Source organism: Cannabis sativa, chromosome 6 (assembly GCF_029168945.1).
Source record: "Cannabis sativa cultivar Pink pepper isolate KNU-18-1 chromosome 6, ASM2916894v1, whole genome shotgun sequence".
Classification (NCBI taxonomy): Eukaryota; Viridiplantae; Streptophyta; class Magnoliopsida; order Rosales; family Cannabaceae; genus Cannabis; species Cannabis sativa.
In genome coordinates, this window is record NC_083606.1 from 16,856,580 (window position 1) to 16,871,515 (window position 14,936).

A 14,936-nucleotide genomic window follows, 5' to 3' on the forward strand; every position below is an offset into this window, starting at 1 on the left:
GTTATTTGAAAGTGATACAATTAAAAATTAAAGAAAAAATATTATTAGTTATTAGGTGAGATTATTATTATGTGTATAGGAAGAAATCACAAATTAATTAATCTTATAATCTTAACTTTAATTAAATAGGGTTCTAGATATATGAACAATAAATAATCACATAAAAATAAAAAATAATTATATGAATAAAGAATTCAATATACACAGTTATATATATAAATCCCATTAATCAAAAATAATTATTCAATATATGAACAATAATTTGTCACACTATATGTTTCTCTGTGACAGTCAGTAGTCCCGTGATCCGTAAGGGGAAATACCGGGTAAGCTGTGCAATCCCACATCGCCTGGGGAAGGTCAAGTGGGATGATTCTGAGACTGTGTAGGTATGGGACTACATAGTTGAAGAGAGCTTAAATGGATTGATTGGTACTACCTATATCAACAAGGTGCATCTTGTTTTTCGGTAGCCCATCACGAAAGAACTCCATAGTTAAGCGTGCTTGACTTGGAGCAATTTCAGGATGGGTGACCTCCTGGGAAGTTTTCCCACGAAGCGTGCGAGTGAGGACAAAGCATGCTGGAAACACTCGTGTTGGTCTGTAGGGTCAGTCGTCATTCCAGGAAGTAGCCAAAGTGGCGTACTCGTGTATAAGAGCCAATTATTTCGTGGGTGTAAGGGCCCAATGGAGGCTTGAAGCGGGGACGTTACAAATGGTATCAGAGCCTTGACCCAGCCGGAAGTGTGGTCGACGAGGACGTTGGACCCCGTAAGGGGAGGTGATTGTGACAGTCAGTAGTCCCGTGATCCGTAAGGGGAAATACCGGGTAAGTTGTGCAATCCCACATCGCCTGGGGAAGGTCAAGTGGGATGATTCTGAGACTGTGTAGGTATGGGACTACATAGTTGAAGAGAGCTTAAATGGATTGATTGGTACTACCTATATCAACAAGGTGCATCTTGTTTTTCGGTAGCCCATCACGAAAGAACTCCATAGTTAAGCGTGCTTGACTTGGAGCAATTTCAGGATGGGTGACCTCCTGGGAAGTTTTCCCACGAAGCGTGCAAGTGAGGACAAAGCATGCTAGAAACACTCGTGTTGGTCTGTAGGGTCAGTCGTCATTCCAGGAAGTAGCCAAAGTGGCGTACTCGTGTATAAGAGCCAATTATTCCGTGGGTGTAAGGGCCCAATGGAGGCTTGAAGCGGGGACGTTACATTCCCAATAAATAAATCCACCTCCTCATAGTCAAAAATAAATAATACATGTAATACAGATCTTTGTAATAGAGTACCTAAAAGAAACAAATCTTCAGTTACCATAATCGGAAAAGGTTTAAGTGAACTAAATAATGACTAAGAAGATCTAAACAAAATGAAAATAACATGTTTATATGAGTATGATTTTTTTGCTATATGAGCATGATTGATCTAAGAGAAAATAGATAAACCTATAAACATATAAATATACTTAATATTAATTTTGACAAAGAAATAATTCAATTATAAACAATTCTAAATATCAGCTTTACAATTTAAACACACTAATTACTCATTAAATAACCATAATGTATACATCATGATAATTTTATTTTATTTGATATCAAATGATAGAGATTATTGAAGTTTTCAGCCATGGAAAACACACTGTGATCAAAAAGTAATGCTCATTAATTGTATATTTCAAAGAAACCCAAATTTTCATGAATGTCCCTAATAAGATATAAACAATAAAGTTGTAAATTAAAAAACAAAAAAAAAAGAAAGTAGCAAAATTTCAGTTAATATAAGAGATAGAACAAATTGAAGATTTATACAATACTGGAATTTGAACTCTTAGAGGCCATTAGCGAAGGGGCGAAACTCGTTAGATCTTCTAGTAGAACACTACCTTAATGATCAGAACACAAAAATTATATTTTATTTGATATCAAATGATAGAGATTATTGAAGTTTTCAGCCATGGAAAACACACTATGATCAAAAAGTAATGCTCATTAATTGTATATTTCAAAGAAACCCAAATTTCCATGAATGTCCCTAATAAGATATAAACAATAAAGTTGTAAATTAAAAAATAATAAAAAAAAAAGAAAGTAGCAAAATTTCAGTTAATATAAGAAATAGAACAAATTGAAGATTTATACCATACTGGAATTTGAACTCTTAGAGGCCATTAGCAAAGGGTCGAAACTCGTTAGATCCCCTAGTAGAACACTACCTTAATGATCAGAACACAAAAATTGTAGAAATTAAAATATGAATAAATTAGCATCATCAACAAAAGGAAAATTAAAGGGAAAAGACTTAATAATTACGTTACAAATAATTATTAATTGAATTAAAAAGTTAAGATTATAAGATTAATTCAAATTATTGTTCATATATTGATTAATCCCATTAATAAAAAATAATTCAATTTATGAACCCTATTTGATTAAAGAGGGTTCATATATTGAATTATTTTTGATTAATGGGATTAATCAATATATGAACATGAATTAATCTTATAATCTTAACTTTAATCAAATAGGGTTTATAAAAGAGGCATAAATAAGGGTTAGAAATACGATAATTAAAGAAAATCTAGAACCCTATTTTTTTTTTTGGATTTAATGGGATTTATTTTATTTTTATTTTATTATATATAAATAAAAAGTGACCCATGAATTTCTCATAAACCATTTTATTTTTAATAATAAATCATTTTATTTTTAATATAAATAAAAAATCACCCATGAATTTCTCATAAACTAAGAATTCTGTTATATAGGCACACTTTATATAGAATAGATATCTATAAAGAAGAAGTATGAGGCTTCTAAAATCATTCCAAAACTTTTTTTCTCTTCTCTACTTAATTCTCTCAATTTTAATATTTTATTAAAACATAAATCTACAAATTGATATTTTACTATTTTTTTTTTAATAATTTTCTATATAAAAAATATATATTTACAAATTAATATTTTACTATTACTTTAATAATTTTTCAATATAATATTTTTGAAAAAAGTTAGAAAATAAAAAATAGTGATGACTACAAGTGAACTACGGTAATAATATCACATTTTTTTTTTATTTTTTTAATTAAGATATTTCAAAAATAATAATTAATTTTTTAAAACATATTAATTAATAAAAAAACAAACTAATGAATTTTCTCTAATAAAATATTAAAAAAATATTTAAAATTCGAGATGAAATCTAATATTAAGATATAGATTTGGGAATTACAATAGTGACGACTACAAGTGAACTACGGTAATGACAAGGGATGTGATACAGTGATGACAACAAGTGAGATATGATGATAAAAATAAGTGAGATACAATGAGACAACAAGTGAGATATAATAGTAATAATAGCTTAAAATGATCGAGATATGAAAATAATGTATTATGGGAAACACCGTAATTTTTTTCTACACCATCTTATTTATTTATTTTCTACACCATCTTATTTATTTATTTTTACAAAAATAATTTTTTTTAACAAAGCAATTTAAAATTCTACATATAATAAATTTTAAACTTCTTAATAAATAATTCTCAATAATAACTAATAAAATTGTGTATTTAGTTTTTAATAAATAAATTATTAATAATAATATGAAATAAGATAATATATTAATAATTTTACTATATATTATAATTATATTTTTAAGTAACTATTTATTATAATACTCTAAAAAATTAAATTAACAGCCGCGCAAAGAGCGACTATATTACCTAGTCTTTATATATTAAAAGTAACTATCTTAACTTCTTTTCTTAGTTTAACGGTGCTTTTAATTTTCTCCGTTAACTCCTTATTACAAAAAAAAAATTCTCCGCTAAAGTTAACAAAACTGTTAGTTTAATTAATTATAATTATTTTATTACTTTAATATTTTCAAATAAATAAGATTAATAATATTAAGTATTTTTTTTAACGATTTTATCGAAAGTCATGTAGATAGTACAAGTTTATCGCCAGACTCAATGATTTGTATAGTGGGGTTTTGTGATGAAGCGATTCTTCAAAGAAATTCGATACAAATCGAATATAATCAAATAAACCCTAAAATTTTCTCGAAGCGACTCTTTATAGTTTCCTTCTTTCAAGACACAGAAGCAACCAGTAGCAAGTCAAAAGATGAATTAATTTTGATTGGATTCTGCTATAGAGAGTAAATAATGCCATGGCTGTGTCCATTGCTCCCAGTTACGTGTTATTAAATACTTTTGAATTTTTCAATCCGAATGATTTTTGGATACACCAATATACTTTCCCTATTTTTTATTTGTTTTGGATACCTGTATGATCGAGGAGAAGATTCCAAAGTAGCAGGTTTTAGAGCAATTGTGTTTTGCAACTGTCGGTAGGAGATTCGTCAATGCTACCTCCCCTATTCAAATATTTGTTTCAAACCATGTAATTTTATTGCTCATTAGTCTTTATGTTGTTCATACAATTGATGTGCTTTTTAATTTGTTATGTGTATATTTTTATTGTGATTGTAGCGATACCAGATAATATGGAATTTCATTTAGGAGATACGTTCAATTACACTACTTCAGATGGATTTGTACATATTCATGTTCTCATAGCTATTAATAAACTTATGGTTATATAATTTATTATTTTGGGTGTTAATAATTCATCTTGTAGACTTAAATCATTGTCTTGGATCTTGAAGGTTAAGATTCAAATAGTAATAGTGAAGTGAGATCAAAGATCATTTAAACAAGAGTATGCTACATAAAATTTATGCTGACAAATTTATTGGTAACAGAATTTTAATTTTCCATCTACTTGGCTCTACTTTTCTTTTGTATAATTTTTGTTGTGTGTTAGAAATTTCATGTTGTTGGTACATGTATAATAATAGTGTTTGATTATGTTTTTCTTCTTGATTTGTAAGAGTTTTAGCACTATGAGATTGATTGTGTTCACTTGTGTTTGTTCTCTTTTTCTAATATCCATATAGTTAATGTACCCTGCTCAGATTACAAGAAATTTATCTCTGTATGACCTCTAAAACTCTTCAAGTATTATCTTTTTAAAAATATACTAGGGTGGTTTCCAATAGTAGTTGATTTTCTTTGTTTCATTACTTTTCATATATAGTGAAAAAATCATAAGTTTTATATGAAGTGAAAAATCCATATGTGAGACATATAGTGTAAAAAGCCAGAAGCTTTGTACAGAGTAAATACATTCATTGACAATTCATGAATACCTTGTTCGACTCAGTTTGGTGCCGAGTGTCCTGTCCTGTCAGGCTAGACTATTTTGTCAATTAATAAGGTATGTATGCATTTTTTTTCTATTGTAACAGAGTTTGCCTTTTGGATGTGCTTAGTTTTATTCTTGGGTATAAAATGGTTTCATCTTTTATTATATCATTTGAAATAGAACTTTGTTATACTGTGGTTACTTTGTTGATACATATACTTGTTTAGTTTGGATATTAATTTTTTTTCCGGGTACTTTTAAGTTCACTTGTAATTAAATTTCTTCTAAATTTTTCTTTACTTGTGGTTGTTAATATGAAGTGTGAACCAGTTGATCCAGATGGCTTACAAAAGCTGTTAAGGGTACTTAAATCAGTTGATGTGAATGGTTTGTTTGTTGATTGTTGGTGGGAAATTGTGGAGGAACATGTTCTCGAGGCGTACAACTAGAATGATTACAAAAAGACTCTTTTAAATAGTGTGCGTGTGAGTTCAAGCTCAAGTTATAAGTGAGTTTATATGTCATTACTATTTTCCTGTGCTTATTCTAGCTTATGTCTTTTGTTTCACAATGAATATTATAGAGACATAGCTTACTAACTAATATTTATTTATTTTAAAGGAAGCAATATGATATTTGATTGGCATCTTGATCAAACTTGGGTTTCTTTTTTTTTCACTACTACAAATATCAGAATTTGCGACGGTTCTAAAAACGATTTTTTCGGGGACCGTTGCTAAAAAAATTAACTATTTAAAACTGTCGAGAAAAATTTAGCATTCTCGACAGTTTAAAATCGTAATAAACAAAATAGGCGACGTTTTTTTTTAATAAAATGTGATTTTTAAACCGTCAGGAAACTCACATTAGTGACGATTTTGAACTGTCGCTTATTCTGCCCGTTTTATGACGGTCGTATAGGCGACGGTTATAGAAACTGACGGAAATACTTTAAACGACTGTTTAAAAATATCAGAAAAACCCATTTTTATAGTAGTGTTTATGTATTATTCTCACTGATTTAACATATTATTGGGATGAGCTTTTGATGAGTTGGGAACTACTCGTATGGCTAAGATGGCTTTTGGTTTTGGTTCAATAGTTCATAGCCTATTTTTGACCAATTTCCACAAATAAATAATTTAAAATAATATTATTCTTAATTTATTTTGTTGTAATCATAAATTAATAATACAAGTTATACAATTCTATTATTTTATTAGTATTTGTCTTAGTTACTGTAACATTTGATCAGTTATTTGTCTTTGGTCTAATTATTAAATACAAGATCTATATAGCCAATACAATGTTTATATTTTGGTAAATATATATTAACTTTCAGTTTTACATATACTTAAAACTCACATATCAAATTCTTGCCATCGATTAACTATATAAATATTAACTATTATTTATTATTGAGTTGACACAGTATTACAATTACAAATATACTTCAAATTATAAAATAACAAATAATTATTTTAATTTTAAAATTTTAGGCAATATTTAAAATTCTGTCTGAAGTTATTGTACTCAACTTCCATCCGCTTCCCCTCACTCTTCATTTTAGTAAAGTCTACTCTTTTGTTTCTCTCCCTATTTTTTTTTTTCTGATGCGGTGGTGCTGGTGAAGGTTCTTCCAGTTTTCTATGAGGTTCTTCTAACTCAGATGGTGCATCATGATAATCACTAATGGATTGGCCCTAATCATGATAATCCTCATTTCGCGCTGGCTCCATAATGAATAGTCTTACACAAATATGAAAAACATATATTAAAATATACAAAAATATAAAAATTGATAATTAAGTAAATATGTCAAAAAAAAAAAAAAAATACCAATACGTATCGATAACTCATGGATTATGAGTTGATAGTTTTATTCCCCCATAATCCTTCCCCATCATCTTGAGATGATATGATATCATTCCAAACAGTGACATCAATAGATGCTGGAATAATTTAATGAATTTTTTCACTGAGCATGAGATCATCATCACTAGACTCTTTAAGGATATCATTCTAAACGATGATTTCCTCCGATCTTGGCTTGATAGAGATAAATGGTTGAGTACTCATTTAAGAGATTACATTAGTTCATTGAAATATTTTTTATACGTAGCTAAGTAGTTTAAGGATAAAATACATTGAAGGGTCTAATGGTAAATTTGTCCCTACTCAGTGTAGATCATCTATAGAGGATCATTGATTATTAGGATTTTAACAAATGGATCATTTATAGCATATCTATATCGTGGAACATATAGAGTGTTCTATATAATTGAGAGTACAATTCCAAATCTATAGTGGTGCAAGGAGGAATTAATAAGTTAGAAAATTTACTTGGTAAAATTCTAGATCTGCTTATTGGAAGCTCGGTTATATAGGCCTATGGTCCCCATATTAGTTGTGACAATACTACTTGTAAGGCCCAGTTAATTGATTTTAATTAATTTATTATAATTATAAATTAGACTATGTCTTATTTATGAATTGGAAATAAACCCTAAAATAGATAAATGATTAAAAAAAATGACAAAAATATAATTAGTGTAGGGCCCACATATGGCCGGCCACTTACCCCTTGTTTTTGATATTATTTTATTATTTTTTATTCCATATAACTCAATCCTAACCCTAAGTGAATTAGTATAAAAAGAAAAGAATAGTCTCATAATCCAACTAATGACTCTAAGCCTAGTTTACATCTTGTAAGACAACTAGAGAGTTTTGAGACTTCTTCTTCTTCTTCCTAATTTCGAAATCCAAGAGTGTTCATCACATAAAATTTCGAGCCTTAGTGATCGAGTGCATGCCCACCCATAACAAATTAGTCATCGATCATAGTGTGTAAGATTGTGAAGAATCCAAATAATTGAAGGAGAATCGGGCTCAGATCTTGATTATACTCTGCGACAGAAAGGAACAAGGGTTAGAGATCTGAGTGGAAGGAGCCATTTAATTCTGCTACAATCAATGTAAGGTTACTCAAACTTTATATGTGTTTAAATTTTATTATTTTAGATATTCATATTTAGAATATTAATAAACATACTTGTTAGTAAATCTAGGTCCTAATAAAATATATTCTAACATATTGTGATAATCAAAGTACCTGCATATTCCATAAGAAATTCAAGCATATTGAAACAATGCTTCACTTCATTAAGGAAGTGATCAACAGCCAAGAGGTGAATGAGGTGAATGTAAAGAAGATATAAATTTATCATAATCCAGACATGTTCACTAAACCAATCACTCAAGCTAAGTTCAAGCATTGCTTGAACTTGGTGAATATCAGAAAAGATGATTAGGCCCCTTTGTGAGACATACAGGAACAACTCAATTTGGTGTTATTGTTCAACTCACTCAAGTGTCAAGCTACTAGATCTAGATGGATTTGTGGTATTGTGATCAAGTTACTTGCCACCTCAGCAGCCAACCCAACACTCGGATAAGAAGGAAGTTAAGTTAGTTGTCTAGTTATTTTTCCTTCTCTCTTATGGTTTGTACCAAGGCCTATATAAGGCTTGTCTTAACTAATGTGAAGGCTTAATCCCATTATTAAAAAACATAGAGAGTTTGTGAGTTGTTGAGAGCTCCAAGAACTAAGTGTTTTGATTGTAAAGTTTTTGGAAAAACTTTGTGCTGGTTTTACAAAGATTGAACAAAGATTATCAAAGCATGTGTGACTTTGAAAGCTCTTTTACAGTGGACTAAATCTGGGTTCAAAAGAATGTGGTTGAACCACTTAAAATCCTTAGAGATACTCTATTTTTAACTCCGTTTTTAATCTCTGATTTGTTGGTTTATTTTCTATTTTTTTTTTTTACGGTGATTGAGTCTTGATGTTTGGTGATGATATTTTATCACAATTTACTATTACAAATTATAAGTAAATAGATTCTGAACTTATGCAAGAATTTTAAATATTGAAACCATAAGAAATTTAAATAGATTAGTTCTAATATTTTGATTAGATTATTATAAATTTTTATATATAAAAAATGGCTATCTAATTATTTTTGTTGGTTTAACGAAATATACTTTAAAAATAAAACAATATCCTGTTATATTTAACGGTGTTAGTAGGGTTAGTTTTATAAATATATATAAATATGAATATTATTTATTTTAGATTAATTTAAATATATATATAAATATTAATTTATTATTTATAGCATTATTATTTTTAATATTAGGAGTATGTTCAATTTTAATATTCTTAAACTTTATTTTTTTCTTTAAATTTTTAAAACTTTAATTATTTTTTAAAAAAATTAAAAAATTAATAAGTGATTTTTTTTTTTAAGTTATAAAATTTTAAGATACACATAATAAAATAAAAACTAAAAAATATAATTAAATATACGTGCAATGCACGTAATAATAACCTAATTATATAAAAATTATGATATGGTGAGATGTAAAATTATTAAATGAAAAGTTTTGATATTTATTTATTATCCAATTCATATGAGAAATTATATACATATATATTATGAGTTAGATTTATAATTACTAATGTAAAATTTTGATATTTATATATTAAATTATTTTTTTTACTCACACAGCAAGTATATTTTACTAGTATATATATACTAGTGAAGTCAGTGGCGGACCTAGAATTTAATTGGAGGATGAGCGTAAATTTTTTTTCATATATAAAAATATTTCAAAAAAAACAAGTAAATATAAAAAGAAACACAATTCAATATTTCAATTCCCAACTAAAAAGATATTAAATATCAAGTACTAAAAATCTTGTACTAGGAAAAAAAAAAAGCAATCTAAAACAATGTTCAAAATATATAACATACTCAATATCCTAAAATTTTAGTAAATATATCAATTTTTGAGCTCATATCTTTAGAGTTGTCCTCGACGAGTTTTCATGTTTTGAAAACGATGAATAATAAGCTCGTTGTCAATAGCATTGAATACATTTTTTTTGAGATATACTGTCAAACTATTATTCAACTATTGATCTCCCGTTTTGATGTACATTTGTTGTGGGCAATTAAAATAATTAAAAGATTTTTTTTTTTTAGTTAAAAAGTAAAAGAAATATTTTTTTTTTCAGTAGGGGCTTAAGCCCACACTGGTCCTTCATTGGGTTCGCCAGTGAGTGAAGTACCACGTACTTCGCATAGTATATAAATTATACATTGTGTTAAATTATATTTATAGTGATGTTTAATTGTACTTGTAGGTAATAAAATAAAATAGAATGGAAATAAAAATTTCTCATTCTATTTTTTTATCTGGTTGCATTTTAAAATATTCAAATATCATTTTTATTTTTATGGTTTCATTCCTGCTAATCAAACATCATTTTAATATTTTAGTGATTATATGATAAGATCTCTCACAAAATTAAAACCTAAATAAATCATTTTTTATTTTAAAAGTATAATATATGTATTAATATTTCTATGTAGAATAAACTAAACTCTCCTTTAAACTTATTTTATTGGTTTGTTAATTTTTTTTTTTGTAAGATATTTTATGTAATACAATATATTATTTTGTAAAATATTTAAATATATTTATTTTAAAAGCAAAAATTAAAATATTATTAGTAAACTTATGATGTGATATATTCTTTTCTTTTTTACTATTATTTATAATAGTATTTTTTAATATTAAAATAAAATTTTATTCTTTTTTTGTTTTGTAAATTATTTATGTTGCTAAATTTTTTTGAGTGTATATATATATTTTCTAAAAGGGTATATATGTAATTCATCAACAAAAAACCCAAAATATTTTGACTATTAATTTAATTATAGATATTGTTTACTCAAATTTTTACGATGATGACGTGTAAAGAGTAGCAATACGTGGCACAAAAATACCGAGATTAAATTAATAAAGAATATGTAAAGTCATGACTGTTACAATGACCGTCAACCATGAGGGGTTAGTCAAGGGGTATGCCTCTACCCCCTACACCCTCATGGCACAAGTCATGCATTTTATCATAGATATAATGACATATTCTCAAAGGTATATGGGGACATCCATATTACACCATAACTACTGACGACATACAAGGGGTCTCGGGGGATCACCCAACGATGACGATTGTCAACCCCCTCAAGTTTGGTCCCGGGGGGTCACCCAACGATGACGGTTGTCAATTCCCTCTAGTTGGATCCCGGGAGGTCACCCAACGATGACAGTTGTCACTCCCCTCAAGCTGGGTCCCGGGGGGTCACCCAACAATGATGGTTTTTACCCCCCTCAAGTTGGGTCCCAAGGGGTCACTCAACGATGACGGTTGTCACCCCCTCAAGTTAGGTCTCGGGGGGTCACCCAATGATGACGGTTATCACCCCCCTCAAGTTGGGTCTCGGGAGTGTTGCCCCCAAGTATGGGCTTCATCCTCAAAGGTTGTTGACGACCATGTCACACCTATAAGAGACCTTCGTCGTCAGTAACTTTTTCAAAATGTTCAAATCCCACGAAAGGCTCAAAGACAGTTTTCAACACAGGAAAATAGTAGGATATTATGATAAAAATCAGACTTCAACTACCTCCGAAAATCAAGGGGACATTGAGGTAGCTCTGCGTTGGTCGCGTCTCCTGAAGCGAGAAAACCCGACCCTCTCCCCTATATAAGGGGTCATCCATGACATGGGAGGGGGATCCGCAATTTTGAACACTTAGAAAAATAAACACTTTTCATTATTTGCAATCAAGAGTCTCTTCTTGACTTTTGCAACTCAGATTAATAAAATACAAGAGGAGTAGGCTATTATCGACATCCGGAGCCGAACCTCTTCAAATTCCGATGTCTTTTCTTTACATTTATTGCAAATTTCAGTGTTATTAACTGTATTTATTACTGGAATTTTGGTTTAAATTTCATTTATTATGATTCTACGTCGGTTGACTAAAAATTCAGGTAACAGATATATAACAAAACCATGCATAATCATAATTAATTAATCAATTGCGGTAAAATAGAATTCCATGCAGATTGATACAATTTGAAAGCAAATGTAAAATTGGATAAATACCCATCAACAACAAGATAAAAGAAAATGTGAACGAGTAATTAAAAGACCACTAAAGCTGAAAACAACGTAAGGAATATTGTTCAGTCAATTAAAGGAATAAAGCCAATAAAGAATCATATATATTTTGATAAGAAAGGATATTATATACATAGCTTTATTTAAGTGAATTGTCTAATGTTTCTATTCATTTTGTTAAACGGTCAGCAAATTGGGTTGCTCATAGCTTTGCTAGAGCCAGTATTTTATACCCTGATCATCGTTTCAGGTTGGAGTCTGTTCCAACTGATTTGTTACCTCTTTTGGTAACGAAGTTTAATGGTTAATAAAGATGAATTTTCCATTCAAAAAATATACATAGCACACTATATATATATAGTCACTATTACAATTATATATAGCTTTCATTTCACATACAATAATACTATAAATTATAAGAATATTTTATTTTAGGAAATAATATTTCTATTTAAGGAAATAAAATAAATAATTGATTTTCTGATAAATGAATATTTTATATTCATTGAATCTAGACAAAATTAATTATGTAATATTCCATATATGGTCAGATTTCTATATTCATTACCTGATTTGATTTCCTGAATTTATTGTCAAAATATTCTCACAATTAATGTGGCACAGATACTGATGGAGTATCTCACCTATAAATATAGGGTCTCGGTCCCCGAGCTCATCACTCATTCTGTTTATTCAGCAAATTCCATCTAAAGAGAGTTGTGAGAGCGAGGAAGCCCGTGTTGGGTTTTGTGCCCTAAATAAAACCCACTTCAATATAATCAGATTTACTTATTAATAAAGATCAGAAATAACATTTTATGTTGCATGGTTCACATGATTTATTTCATGATTATATATATATAATGTATGAATTCTATTTAAGTCGAGAACATATGAATTTGTTAATGATTATAGTGTTGTCAGCACAGTGGAATATAATCTTAATAATATGTTCGAAAGTTTATTCCCTGATTTGTCAGAACACTGGATTTAGACTGACATGGTATAATCAGCGATAGGTATTCTTACACCATGGAAAAGTGTTATGTCATTTCCAGGACATTGGCAAAGTTTACCAGTATCAAATGTATGGAGTATACATCGGAAGGGACCGATATTGAACTTTGATTAGATATATTAGAATTTACTGTAATATCTATTCAATTCAATATCACCTGTTGATCCTAGATCAAATGATCTTAATCCTGATATGATTAGGTTCAATCTCAAGAGTGTTATTCGTGTTCTTTGATTTGTTAGTTAAGCCTACTTTTGGGTCAGGGTGATACGTACATTTTGGGAACACGGTAGTGCAATTGAGTGGGAGCGCTAACATAAATATGGAATCTATAGCTTCTATTTGGCGAATAGAAAGTAAAGGATGATTTCCTTCGAGCTTAACCAAACAAAAATAAATGGTGGAGTACTCATTTCACTTAGCTGAAATATCATTTATACAGGGTTAAGTGTTTTAAGGATAAGATACATTGTAGGGTGTTATGGTAATTTAATCCCTTTACAGTGTAAATCATCTATATAGAGGATCATTGATCACATTAGGATTATAACAATGGATAACTAATGACGTGTCTATATGGTGGAACATATAGAGCGTTCTATATGACTGAGAGTGCAATTCCAAGTTCTAAGAGTGGATTCAAAAATGAATTAATAAGTTAGGGAATTTACTTGGTAAATTCGGTTCGACTTATTGGAAGCTCGGTTATGTAGACCCATGGTCCCCATACTAGTTGAGACCATACTGCTTGTAAGACTCAGTTAATTGATTTTGATTAATCAATTATAATTCTAAAGTTAGACTATGTCTACTTTATGAATTTTCACTAAGCAAGGGCGGAATTATAAAGAAAAGAGATTCTAGGTTTATTTATTAATTAAGATATTTTATATGTCTAAATTAATAAATATATTAAATGACAATATTAAGTAATAATTATTCTTAAGTTATTAAATAATTAGAATTGGCATTTGAATGGTTAAATTAGAGAATTGGCAATCTTTGAGAAAATGGGAAACTAGAAATGATGAAATAGGAAAGTTGAAAAAGTGAAAGGCTTGTTTCCACAATACTATGGCCGGCCACTTAACTTGCCTTTTCTCATTTTATTTTTCATTTTTTAATGCCAAGTAATTCAACCTTAACCCTATGTGGTATTCTATAAATAGAAGGTAAAGGTTTCAGGTTTCACAGAATTGCATCTCATTCTTTTCAGAGTGAATTCGTGAGCCACCACTTTTCTCTCTCTTTCTTCTCTGTTTTCGAAATTCCCTTGAGTGATAGAGTAGTGTCCACACACATCAAGTGGTACATCAATCATAGTATGTAAGACTATGGAAAATCAGCATCAAAGAAGGAGAGAGAGAGATCCAGATTCAGATCTTGATAATGCTCTGCTACAGAAAGGAATCAAGGGCTAGAGATCTGAATGGAAGGAGTCATAATATTCTGCTGCACCCAATGTAAGGTTTTCTTAAACTCTTATGTGTTTATTTTCATTGTTTTAGAATTCATATTAGGATGTTAATAAAACATACTTGGTAGTAAATCTAGATCCTGGTAAAATATTTCCAATAACTGGCACCAGAGCCATGGTAATGATTTACTTTCATGTAATATGAATTAAAAGGATGTTTTATATGTTATGTGTTGATT

At 29.2% G+C, this 14,936-nt stretch overlaps 1 long non-coding RNA gene across 1 annotated transcript; it reads left to right on the top strand.

The window, feature by feature from the left end:
- The first annotated feature begins 3,795 nt into the window (after nucleotides 1–3,795).
- Nucleotides 3,796–5,879, top strand: LOC115724820 (uncharacterized). The gene is made up of 2 exons (XR_004013289.2): nucleotides 3,796–5,294; nucleotides 5,543–5,879. It is a non-coding gene; the product is annotated as an uncharacterized LOC115724820 (long non-coding RNA).
- Nucleotides 5,880–14,936: the final 9,057 nt, after the last annotated feature.